This window comes from Palaemon carinicauda, chromosome 43 (genome assembly GCF_036898095.1).
Source record: "Palaemon carinicauda isolate YSFRI2023 chromosome 43, ASM3689809v2, whole genome shotgun sequence".
Lineage (NCBI taxonomy): Eukaryota > Metazoa > Arthropoda > Malacostraca > Decapoda > Palaemonidae > Palaemon > Palaemon carinicauda.
The window spans coordinates 15,223,714-15,237,385 of NC_090767.1; the positions used below are offsets into that span (position 1 = coordinate 15,223,714).

The following is a 13,672-nucleotide window of genomic DNA, read 5'->3' on the forward strand; positions in this document are numbered from 1 at the left end:
ACAAAAAAGAACATTTGAAAAGTATTTATTTCACTATGAAGAGAAGTACGCACAGAATCAAAGAAAGAATTTAACTTTGCGAAACATAATAGAACATACTGTAGACAGCTACAGGTTAATTTGATCACGCTGGTAGAAAAATACATCTTAAGAAATAAACTAACAAAAGAGGAAGAGTTGGTAATCATGAGATCAACGAATGCAGTGTACCACTATGGCCATAGGAGAGAGGGAGAGAGATTTTAAGCTCTGTTATGGATAAGGCACAGGAAAAGATAGATTTTTCTACCAGAAGAAGGTGGAGGCTCTTATACGGTTACCCAGGGAAAAAAAAAGAAGTTGAAAAGAATGGATTAAACAATCTCTACTCAACTGAGGGAAAAGATGATATTTAGGATAGCAAAATGGATGAAAGATCGAAAATGGAGAAACGTTGAGAAGAGAAAGACATTACAATGGAGGTAGGGTTTTATATCGAAACCATCTGATAAAAATATCTGTAGGATACTAATTTAATACAGAAATTTATCGAGAACATTACATGTGTAAAAGGGCGTTCGAAATTATTTCTATTTGATAAACACCAGGATCATCCATTTGAAAATATATACTGTACTAAAATAGAGATATATAATCTTATCAGAACATTGGAAACCTCACAAAGAAGTTTATAAAACCTGGAAAAAAATATGATTGCTTGAGAGAGAGAGAGAGAGAGAGAGAGAGAGAGGAGAGAGAGAGAGGAGAGAGAGAGAGAGAGAGGAGAGAGAGAGAGAGAGAGAGAGAGAGAGACTAATACCACATAGCTCTAAACTTTGTGAAGGTTCTGTAGCGAAGTACCAAGGTATGTAATCTGTGGTACATTATAAAGGCAGAGGTTACTTGGTAAGAAACCTTAAGGAAGTGCTTCTAATTTAACATAAATCACAATGAAAGAGTGAAGAATGTGGCAGTAGGTGCATTACAAACATTAAGAGATAAATGTTGGTGTCTTTCAAGGATCAGCCATCGATCATATGATGATCATCAATATACGGTTGAAGATACAGTGCAGAAAGGGAGATCCATTGGACATTGAGTGAACAGTATGATAAAAATATCTGGTTATATTATATAAAAAGTGTTAAAGTGGAATGGAAACAAGTTTAAAAATTAATATAAGTGATTACGTGGATGTTGTGGGGAGGTACTTATAGAGAGGGTACTTTTATAAAGTGAGAAAAAATGGCAAAAGTTTGGATGAAGTTAATAAACGTGAAAAGAAAAAGTGGCCGTGTTGATATTCTGGGAAGTTACTAGTTGAGAAGTCTGTGAAAATGTGAGACGAGACATAAGCCAGGATGAAGTTGGAATAGAATTTTCTATACTACAAGCAAATTAGTGTATCTTATTAGTAGAGAGAGAGAGAGAGAGAGAGAGGAGAGAGAGAGAGAGGAGAGAGAGAGAGAGAGAGAGAGGAGAGAGAGAGAGAGAGCACAGCATGCAAGAATAAAACCTGTTTTAATGATGTTAATGTTTTTTAAATATTTCATTTTAAGTGGTCATTACTTCTTATATCGTTTACTTATTTTCTTATTTCCTTTCCTCACTGGACTATCTATCCCTGTTGGAGCCCTTGTGCTTTTCCATTTATGGTTGTAGCTTAACTAGCAATAATAATAATAATAATAATAATAATAATAATAATAATAATAATAATAATACATTTTTGACTGCCAGGAAGAATTTAACGCAAACATCATGAAATTTAGTATTAAAAGTTATTTAAGATTGAATGATCCTCCAACAGCCTAAAAAGCAGGAAGGTTCGACTTTTAATGTTGTCACACACTCAAAAAATATATTGTTTACTTAACCACTTACCTATTATTAATGCAGTGTATATCTGTAGCTCGGTTGCAGCAGAGAGAACGGAAAGAGAGAGGAATGGCCAGCCATGATTGCCCAACCTTTTTGGGATATGGCTCATGCTTGATCATTATTATTATCTTGCTCTAGAGTCTTGTGGTCTTCAGAAGGGCATTTGAGATAAGGCCCCGAAGGATTCTCATCTTCTATCTTCTTGAGTAGTGTGTCCAACCTCTGAAAAAAAGAAAATTAATTAATATTCTAGTAATTTTATCCGTCATTGTATTCAGTCATTCCATATAAATATCTAGAAATGTTCAAAAACAATAAACATATAACTATCTTTAGGGGATATTCAAATTCAGATTAGTGTTAACCCACAGATAAGATAAAAGAGATATTGAATAGTATAACAAATGACAAAGTCATGATTTTTAAGGGGCTAAGGAAACAAATCGTGTGATTTATCTGATGCTAATTTCGAAAGGGATTGGCGTAGAAATCTTTTATAGTCTTACGGATATCATTTCAGGAATAGTAAAATCTTACTATTGTTAAGTAAATATCCCAATTCTAAGACAGTGGCTATAGCCACACTAGTTCTGAAAAAAAAGCTCTCATTTATCAGGACTTAAGCAAATATAAATGTGCAAAACCGGGCGGCTAGACTGATAAAAGGCATTAAATTTCGGGAGAGAATAACTCCTGCACTGATCGATCTACATTGGTTACCTGTTAAGGCTAGAATTGAATTTAAAATTTGCTTGTTGACTCACAAAGCACTTACAAGTGATAAGCCTAAATATCTTCGTGATTGTTTGGTCCCCTACCCTGAAGCTACCAGCGCCGCTGTAAGAGTTAGACATGCAGATGACCCACATAGACTATTCGAAATTAGTGTGAATCATGCAATAGGAGGAAGAACGTTCAGTTATGCTGCACCGAGACTCTTTAACGACCTTCCACTCGATGTCAAGAATAGCACAAATGTGGCAGCCTTCAAGAAAAACCTGAAGACTTATCTTTTTAGAAAGTGTTATAATAGTGACCTGAAAACTATTAAGCCTGAATACAAATGCTAGCGAAATAACTGATAACGATACAGAGAAAAATATTAACTGGAAAGGAATTATTTTTTCACACACCAAGGCCCGCCTGAACAGACCTTTAGTGTTTGATGGAGGGCGAGAAATAAACCCCTAAAAGTAAAAGTAAGTAAGTAAGTATTTCAAATATATCCTTCAGGCCAAAATTGCTATAATATGCCATTCTTGAACTACTACTGTGGTTAGCCATTCGGGAAAGATTTAAACATTGCTGGATAAGCAACCATAATATAGACAATTATATTCTACGGAGATAACTATAAACATTTTTTTTTTTAATATGATTTAATGGCAATTAAGGATGAGAACAGATATGTCATCATAATTTCATTCTACGTACTGCTTTTGATATAGTTGTGCATGAATTACGATCTATTAGTATTGAAAAGGAAGATTTTCAATATCTAAGATTGATTACTTTGAGAGCTGTTTTCTTGGTTCGATTCCATACAGAAATCCCCTGCTCATTACAGGACCTACAAGATCAGTTTATCGTATATATTCTTTAGTATTTAATAGCGTATTGCACGTTAATTTTCCAATCCCTTTCATCGAAACCCTTAAAAACCAAGAAAGTCTACAATTCCTTCTTGGAACACTTAATATATTCATTCTTCCTTATTTCTAGTGGGAGCTTCTTATATAGTTTTGGGATCGCTTATATGTAAGCTCTAGAGCCTACAGTATATGTACATTTTGGCTCCAATAAGATGAAACTATCTGTAATGATTCTAGGGGTTAAAAGAGGCTATTGTGTACGAAACTGGAAATTTTTACTCATCACGCGAACCATTAAGCAGAGATGCCATAAGGACGTGTATTAGGCCCAATACTAATTTATTTTGTATCTTTAGTATTTATTTATCAAAACTATGATAGGGAAACTGGAGTGAGGTCAAACTTTTTGTTGATGATACACAATTATACTTCTCCATAAATGACACTGATGATACAGTAGATATTCTAAAAAAGTGATAGAGAATGGTTGACAGACGACTACAAATAAATGAAAATAAAACTGCAGTTTGTGGTAATAGGAAAGAAGAAATATTATGATTAGTTGTGGTGGCCAATTGGAAACGTCCCTGCATGGCGTTTAGAACAGTGGACATTAAACAAGAACTTGAAAAGGGAAATAAATGCAGCTGAATTATGGTTTTACAGAAGGATGTTCAAGATCCTATAGACTAGAGAGAGAGAGAGAGAGAGAGAGAGAGAGAGAGAGAGAGAGAGAGAGAGAGAGAGAGAATCACTTCTAAATTTGATGAGAAGGAATTAGATGGAATTTCTGGGACATGTATTAAGAAGATAAAAGAAACTTTTATGCCTTATGAGAAATATAGAAGGGGGAAGAGCAAGAGGCCGGCAAATGAAACAGTTTTTGTACAGCTTACTGTAGGATTTAAAGAAAGAATGTAACAACTGGAAAATTCTAAATTATACAGAAAGCTTATGACAGGACCAGGTGAGGGTAATTGACAGCCCACGACGTGGACATGGCACCTAGATAGATATTTTCCAAATTAGCCTTTATCTGGTGTGGGTCATTGATAGGCCTACAATCTGAATTTAGTGAGAAATTTTCTTTAACCTACGACGGTTCTGCAACCAACATATGAAAAATAATAGAATAATATTTAATATCTCAATGAAAATAAAACGGAAATAAATACAAAACCGAAATCGTACCCCAGTTTTAAAACGAAAGCATTAAAAGTTCACCTATTGGTCAAACTATACTGTAAGGCCATTTACAGTAACCAGACTCTGAATCACAAAAAATAAACCTTATTATAAACAAGACAATTTATGTTTTAGGAAAAACCCCGATTATTGAAAGATGAGCAACACATTTCAAGATTGCCTACATCACCTGAAAACGAACATGATTCAATATAGACAAATACTTTAGAATTTAGTTCCTAAATAATCCTTTCAAATAAAGAGTAACACTACTGTAATGTGTCACAATTACCTACATTATATAGCTGTGGAAGCGATGTTTATAAGAAACACTTTTGATTAGTTTTGTACCACATTGCCAAATGGGAGCATTCTATTAATTAAGTACCTCAGTATCTATACATTGTTAAATTTGTACTTAGTTGGTTTACAATTATAACTTATACAACAACAGCAACATCATCATCAGCTGTTTCTAGTCCACTGCAGAACAAAGACCTCAGACATATCAATTCATGTCTGGGGTTTGTCCAATCTTTTCATCACCACGCTGACCAATTATGGATTGGTGATGATTAGAGACTTTGGTCTGATTACTCACAGCAAACCAACCTAGTATGGGTGGCTCTGCCTAGTGCAATTTTGTTCATCATGGCGATATGCAAACCATTTAACCCCGTCAAGGTCTCCCCACTGTTATAACTTCTCAACAAAGACTCAGAATTAAAACAACAGAAGTACTGGTCCTTCATAACTACCCTTAGAAAAGTCAAAATACTTTCATTGGTGATTATTGTAGATCAATTAAAGTAATATATTTCCTTACACAGAAAATAGCTTAATGTTAAGTAGCAAACTATTTATAAACACTACCATTTCCCACAGTCATAAAATTAACAAATATCTAAACTAGTTACAGATGAAATGTAGTACACATATAAAAAGTTTATAGTCACGCCTTCGATTCAATTTGCTTAGTCCACGAAGTATTAAGGACAGTATTGACGCTTTTTGCAATCTTGTTGATCACTAATAACCAGTTTTGTCTCATCAAAATGACATTGCCTTCGGAAATTTCTACATGAAACAATATATTTATTATTTCAAAAGTTGATACATTTAAAATAAAATTAAGTTATTACATTTACATTAAACTAAATAAGCAATATTAATTCCAGATTAAAAACAACGAAGAACAAATCTATTGAAAAACACTTTTGCCGGACTGGTCTTTAAAGAGACTCGGGAACCAAAACACCCCACCACCAATTGCAATGATTGTTAAGTTATTAACTAACGAACAAAGTAAGCCTGTTCACTAGTGAATGACAGAAAAATATTAATGATAGCTTAATATGAGTTAATTCGTATCAATAAATGCTCTCCCAAACATATTTCCTCATATATAGCAGAATTACACAAGAAATTCGTCCAAACTTCTTACGATCCTGCAACCAACATATGAAAACAGAAGGTAAATATCTCAAAGCAAATAAAAAGGAAATAAATACTAAGGCTAAATCATGGCCCGGTTTCAAAACGAAAGTATTGGATAATAAACATTGTGTTTTATGCAAAATACATTAAAATATGTATACGATAAACTGACTTTGTAGGGCCAGAAAAACAGACCGTAAAGTAAATGTTAAGTAAAGTTCATGTATGGGCCCAACTGTATGGCAAGTTATTCACAATAGCTGGCTAAATAGATTCATGCATTTCTTTAGGAAAAGCCGTGATTAATAATAATAATAATAATAATAATAATAATAATAATAATAATAATAATAATAATAATAGATAAAGAAATGGAACAGCTCATGCAAGACTGCCTATATCACCTACTATGAGATTCAGGGCCTCTGTAACACGGTTTTTTGGACTTTGCTCCTTATCAATGCATCGGATGTAGCTGAAAGTTGACATATGTATATTTTACAACCACACACAAATTTTGTCAGCATTATCAATAACCTAAACCCGATAGTTTTAATTTTTATAGAGTAAAAATGATCTAGCCGATGCCATGGCCAGTGATAACGAGCCAAGAGTCAGAAACATTCATTACGCAAGCAATGTAAACACCTTTTGACAAAATTTTGCCCCGCCCATCCACCAGACACCCATTCACCTTGTTCCATCGGCTCTGAAACCCATAACAGTCAAGAATGTCTAGCAGGATTTGGAATTGCCCCCGTGGTTGCAAAACTGCATTTGTCTTACGACTTGCAACTTTATACAGTCAAGAGAAAGCCCGTGGCCATATTTACTATAGCCTGAATAGGTAATCATTCAGTTTCTAGTTTAAATCCAATATTTATGTTCGGATTTGTATTTAGCGTAACATGATTATAATACTTGTAATGTCATTCAGGCTTTTGAACATTTCCATTAACTATTCACTATGCCACCAAGAGAGAGAGAAAGAGAGAGATTGTATGTAGACAGTCTTTATATAACTATCATTGTTAAAATAAGAATTTTGTGCTAAACTCTCCATCAGACCAACGGATCATCCGATATAATTTTTTTTCTTCTTCTTAGGCCGTACGACCGTGTTGGCTATGTTTTGGGCATGACTGCATTTTGTAAATAAATCATGAATAGTTTTAGGAGTTTTATTTGTACATCTAATGGAAATTTATAGAAGTAAAGTGAACATAATTCATCTATCCTTTAAAATAATTACTACATGTAGCAAAACAAATAGTAGTAAAGATGATAATGCAATGAAGGAATGATACCATACTTTATCTTTAGCTTCAACATTGGCAATAACATACCCAGTTGCCATAATTTGTCAGCTTAATAAAATAACCTATCATCTAATGTTTAACTTAATTTCTGAGGAGGCCATGGCTTATTGCACAGTGAAAAAACAAGACAAAGACTTTATGAATGGCGGAACGATACATAAATGTGAGTGGGGTATCTGTGCTATCGTAGTAATACTACTGTAGCAGTAGTGCCGCGAAAGTAGTATACTTGAATTAAACGTTTAGGCCAACTGCTGGGATCCTTGAGGATCATTTAGCACTTCTTACAACTACTCGAGAAATGAGTTTTTATAGCCAGAATTTAAATTTTATTATCCAACAATGCCCATGATAGCCTTCAGTGTTATCCTGAATTATAACGAGGCCAAAGTGGGTGGAGCCTCATGAAGTCATCATTTTGACGATAATTATTGGTGAAGGTTTAAAGCCAAAATACGGTACCGGCTATTTTTTTTTTCTATGGTAAATAGGTAGGTAGATAGACAATAAATAAAGATTGCTTTACATTGGATATAGCAGTTATCAAACCAAGCTTGTCTACTACGTTTTTGAAAATTACCAACTATTCCCTACACCTTGTCAATCTGATAGTGACCTATAAAGTGGACTGTAATTTCTTAGGAAACTTATTTTGGGAGTTAGACTAATAATCGAAGTGTTTTTGTATTTATTAACACATTTTGTTGGTTTGTTCATTATGGCAATTATCAGTGAAGAGGTTTCAAAGTTCATAAAGGTGTACTGCTTTGCTTTTATTTAAACTTTTGTGTCATTGTTGGCAGAGGTATAGCCTTCGCTACATATAGCCAATCATCGATCGAGAAAGAGGGAAGAAATGCCGTCATAAGTAATGTAACGAGTGCGTTCGAAACCTTTTCTCTGAGTAAGTTGGCCCGTCTTCAAAAAACGTCACTTTTACATTATAAGTACCAAATTTATTCAACCTCCATAATGCAGAATATAGTCAAAATTTATGTGTAGATATAATGTGCATTCTGCATAAGCGTTATATTTATGAAATTCATAGATAAAAAATTATTGCGAAAAAACCGTGTTACAGAGGCCCTGAATCTCATAGTAATTCATTTGTTGATATGTATGTATGTATGTATGTATGTATGTATGTATGTATGTATACTCTACGTCAAAATAACTTGTACACCAATCACATCAAATTCACGGTTCCTTCTTACGTTTTTGAAGGGCAAAATAGACCAAAACTAGAGGGGTACTCAGTAGAGCGCAGACCTCTGCCAATGCAGCTTATTTCTCGACCTTGATCTTGACCTTTGACCTTGACATGTATGAATTGGCGTGGATTTTCGTGCACTCAAATATGAACCAAGTTTGAAGTCTCTGTGATAATGACATCCAAACTTATGGCTGATTACGTGAATTGGACATTTTGCTTGACTGTGGCCTTGACCTTTGACCTTGACCTTCCAAAATGGACTCATTTACAGCTTTTTACATAATAATTATTCCCTGCAAGTTTCATTAGTCTATGATTGAAATTGTGGCCAGGAAGCTGTTCACAAAAAAAAAAAAAACACACACACACACACACAAACAGTGGGTATGATAAAACCACCTTCCAACTTCGTTGGCTGAAGTAATTAAACAGTATTTTACAACATTTCATCGCCACCAACAGTTTTCACAACCTTTCAAAATGTGAGAAAATTCGCATTTTTTCTCCCGAATCAAATCAGAATATGAAACTGGAATCCAGTCCTATAATTTTCCAGTGAATTATTGATTAGATTCTACGAAAATATGGCCTTCCAATTTCATCACTGGCTTTAACCCTGGATAGGTACGATGGGTCGTTCGCGACCCCGAGCGTCAAAAAAAAAGAGGTTTTTCTCACGTGACTCACCCCCGTGACTGAATTTGTGGGTGATCGACCTGCAGGAGGTGTCTCCCCTACACGCTCTAGTAGTGTCCAGATGTGCATTGCTGTAGCTGTACTCCTTCCCCGATTTCTGAGACGCGTCGGGGTCGAGCGCGACAGAGTTTACCCTTCTAAGGTAGTTTGCATAATTATCAAAGTTATTACGTATTATGAAATTGTCGTAGAATGGTGCAACTTGTATAGGTTATCAGTTGTGGAAAGTCTTGGTGGATTGTTTGGCTACCATGTGCATGATTTTTTTTTTAGTTAAAATGTCGTTCATCACCACGAGGACCATTTTACCGCGAGTGCCCCTTTTTCATTTTTTTTCATTTTTTTGCCAAGTAATTTTTCCGTAAGATATTGCCAAATAGTGTCGTAAAACTTTTGCTTGTTTAGTGTTGGAAAGTGTGTCTAGATGATCTGGCTACCCATGCATGACTTTGTTTTTGTCAGATACGACGTAGTTATTGGTATATTGGGTATTTAACTGCGGTTACCAATTTCTGTTTTTTTTCAATATTTGTAAAAATTACTACGTAGTAAGGAATTGCCGTATATTATTCATTTTTTTTTCATGTTTATGTGTTAGAAAGTGTGCCTTGATGGTTGGGCTAACACGTGCATGTCTTTTTTTTTTATCTGAGATGCCGTATATTAGAATGTCGGGCATTTTACCGCGAGTACCCCTTTTTCATTTTTTTTCATTTTTTAGCCAAGTCATTTTTCCGTAAGATATTGCGAAATAGTGTCGTAAAACTTTTGCTTTTTTAGTGTTGGAAAGTGTGTCTAGATGATCTGGCTACCCATGCATGACTTTGTTTTTGTCAGATACGACGTAGTTATTGGTATATTGGGTATTTAACTGCGGTTGCCAATTTCTGTTTTTTTTCAATATTTGTAAAAATTTACTACGTAGTAAGGAATTGCCGTATATTATTGATTTTTTTTTCATATTTATGTGTTAGAAAGTGTGCCTTGATGGTTGGGCTAACACGTGCATGTCTTTTTTTTTATCTGAGATGCCGTATATTAGAATGTTGGGCATTTTTCTGCGAGTGCCCCTTTTTATTTGTTTTGCATTTTTTTGCTTAGTCATGTTACCGTAAGGAATTGGCAAGTAGTGTCGCAAAACTTATATTTTTATAGTGTTGGAAAGTGTTTCTAGATGATCTGGCTACCCATGCCTATTTTTTTTTTAGCCAGATATGGCGTATATATAAGTATGTGTTCGATTTTCCTGTGATTGCCATTTTTTCGTTTTTTCCCATTTCTTTCAAAATTACTACGTACTAAGGAACTATCACAGAGTAATGATTCATTTATATGTTTTTTTGTCGGAAAATGTGCCTTGATGGTTTGCCTAGCACGTGGCTGAAATTTTTTTTTCTGAAATGCCGTATATTAGAATGGCCATTTTTCCACGAGTGCCCCTTTTTAATTGTTTTGCATTTTTTTGCTTAGTCATGTTACCGTAAGGAATTGGCAAGTAGTGTCGCAAAACTTATAATTTTATAGTGTTGGAAAGTGTTTTTAGATGATCTGGCTACCCATGCCTATCTTTTTTTTTTAGCCAGATATGGCGTATATATAGGTATGTGTTCGATTTTCCTGTGATTGCCATTTTTTCGTTTTTTCCCATTTCTTTCAAAATTACTACGTACTAAGGAACTATCACAGAGTAATGATTCATTTAGATGTTTATTTGTCGGAAAATGTGCCTTGATGGTTTGCCTAGCACGTGGCTGAATTTTTTTTTTCTGAAATGCCGTATATTAGAATGTTAGCCATTTTTCCGCGAGTGCCCCTTTTTATTTGTTTTGCATTTTTTCGCTTAGTCATGTTACCGTAAGGAATTGGCAAGTAGTGTCGCAAAACTTATATTTTTATAGTGTTGGAAAGTGTTTCTAGATGATCTGGCTACCCATGCCTATCTTTTTTTTAGCCAGATATGGCGTATATATAGGTATGTGTTCGATTTTCCGGTGATTGCCATTTTTTCGTTTTTTCCCAATTCTTTCAAAATTACTACGTACTAAGGAACTATCACAGAGTAATGATTCCTCTAGATGTTTATTTGTCGGAAAATTTTGTTTACTTTTTTTTTTTATTGAATATCATCAAATTTTTTTAGCTAAAATATTATATTGTTTTACATTTTTTTTTTTATTTTATTTCCCTTCAAAAAAAAATTTTTGGGTCAGAATTTTAATTTTATAGTCGTAAAATAATCGACAATTATCCAGCAACCCACCATACAATTTTTATGCATATCCAATAATAGTTAGATTAGTAAATAACACCTTGAAATTGACATACCCTTCCTACACTTCAAGTGGCAGATTAGGGAGTCTGAGTCAGTGTGGTTGGCGGCCATTTTGTGGACATATCCGAAGCGTAAGCTGCCCTATCTATATATATTCTTGTTCCCTATAGAATTTGTGATATTTTGGTATATTTTTACCTGCATAAATATCATATTATATATTAAATATATGTATTTTTTTACGAAATTTCTAAGTACTCAAAAAATTACCTTTAGATATGGCCCCTGATATAAATGTAATTTACAAAATAATGAAGATTTTTTTACATATTTCTATTTTAGGATAACATATGTTTATTCCCTAAAAAAATTAGCCACTTCCTATTTCATTTGGGTACCCAAATAAATTCATGAAATTTGGACAAATTTTTTTGGCCAAAAAAAGTTACCCTTTTTTTCTCATTTCAGATCTTCACCTCCATGGGTCTGACTTCATCCAAAATACATCAAGATGTGTCCTAAACATTCAAGAATCAACTCCTAAAAGGATTTGTGTATATATGTATAAACTTTTTTTTTTATGAATTTTTATGTCAGGTCTTTTTTTTTCTACTTAATTTTTTAAAATATTTATAATAAATAGTTTTTCTGCAGATGAGTAGTATTTATCTTTACAGTTGTTTTAAGCATTCATTGAAGTTTTTTTTGGCAAAAGAAAAAAAGGAGGTTACTGCAAAAACTGATTTTTCAAGAATTTTTTTTGGCGTCGGGGTCGTTCGCGTCCGAGTATACCCTTAAAGGGGTGTCTGAGGAGCGTACCTATCCAGGGTTAAAAAAAGGAATTTAGGCCCAGAACCAGGCACTGCTAGGCTGGTGTCTGTTTCTTTCTTTACTCACAACTACGATTAAAAACTACGACTGCAATGCTCTCAAAAACAGAAAATGACTGTCGAGCAATCTCAGGGATGGAACTTATCACGCGTTAAAAAAAAAAAAAAATAAAATAAATTAAAGAAAAAAAAAATGGTCAAACGTCAAAACAAAAAAATAAAATTCTTCGCCAATTTAAGTCTTTAGTAGGAAAATCGCTGCTTATTAAAATTTCTAAGAGTTCAGTCATAAATATTCGCGAAAGCGTAAAAGAAAAATCAACCTGAATAGTATATGCTTTTACCGCCATTCCCTCCATTGTTTACAAAAAGTTTAAAGGTCACTCATGAATGGCAGAGGCAAGGGACAGTGATATTGCCCTATCAAGCAGGACAATGCCCTAGAGACTGACCTTATATACATAAGATCAGCGCCCAAGCCCCCTCTCCACCCAAGCTAGGACCAAGGAAGGCCAGGCAATGGTTGCTGATGACTCAGCAGATAGACCTATAGGCTCCTCCAAACCCCTAATCGGTAGCTCACAAGGATGGTGTGGTTGCAACGACCAAAGGGACTAAAGGCCCGTTTACTCGGGAATAGTTTACTCAACAAAGCAAAGGCTTACTATCCTGGATAGTTTATTGACTACTAGTTATTAGCGCCACTAAACTATCCCCCTGTAAGCCGGCCTTAACTAGTTTGAGCGGGACTCGAACCCCAGTCCGGGGAACACCAGTCAGGGACGTCACCGCATAGGCTAACCACACCCTAGTTAAAAGCGCTTGTTTATAAACCTGGTCCTTCTTTTCCCAAGTCCATGACTGGAATTAATCTTTTACCGGCGAAAAATACATCTCTCGACAAACCCTTAGAATTCTCCTAAATAAGATTTAACAATTCTATCAGAAATAATCATTTGACACACTTGTATCTTCTATAACTTTAATATAAAGTACATTGACTTTTAATAAATTTCTTTATGATACCACAAACATTAATAAAATATTCAGAGCCTACTTGTGTCTTGATTTCAATGTGTCTTATTAAGATATATTCGTGAACCTATAACAATATTGAGTGTCATAGTAACTAGATATTATCATGAACTAACCTTACATACTGAAGCCAAATTTTAATTGTTTTAATTAAAATTTTTACAAACTAATTTTACATATTGAAACCAAATTTCAAATGCTTATTAAAATTATCAAACTAAATTTAAATATTG

General features: G+C 34.3%; 2 long non-coding RNA genes across 2 annotated transcripts in view; one reads left to right on the forward strand and one right to left on the reverse strand.

Annotated features, from left to right (window-relative positions):
• The window catches only part of LOC137633921 (uncharacterized), a 42,750-nt gene extending 40,671 nt beyond the window's left edge, over nucleotides 1–2,079 (reverse strand). The window contains exon 1 of the long non-coding RNA XR_011042350.1: nucleotides 1,864–2,079. This is a non-coding gene — a long non-coding RNA (uncharacterized lncRNA). The remainder of the gene's footprint in view (nucleotides 1–1,863) is intronic.
• LOC137633623 (uncharacterized) overlaps nucleotides 1–13,672 on the forward strand; it is a 187,838-nt gene that overhangs the window by 124,595 nt on the left and 49,571 nt on the right. The gene's annotated exons all lie outside the window — the stretch shown is intronic.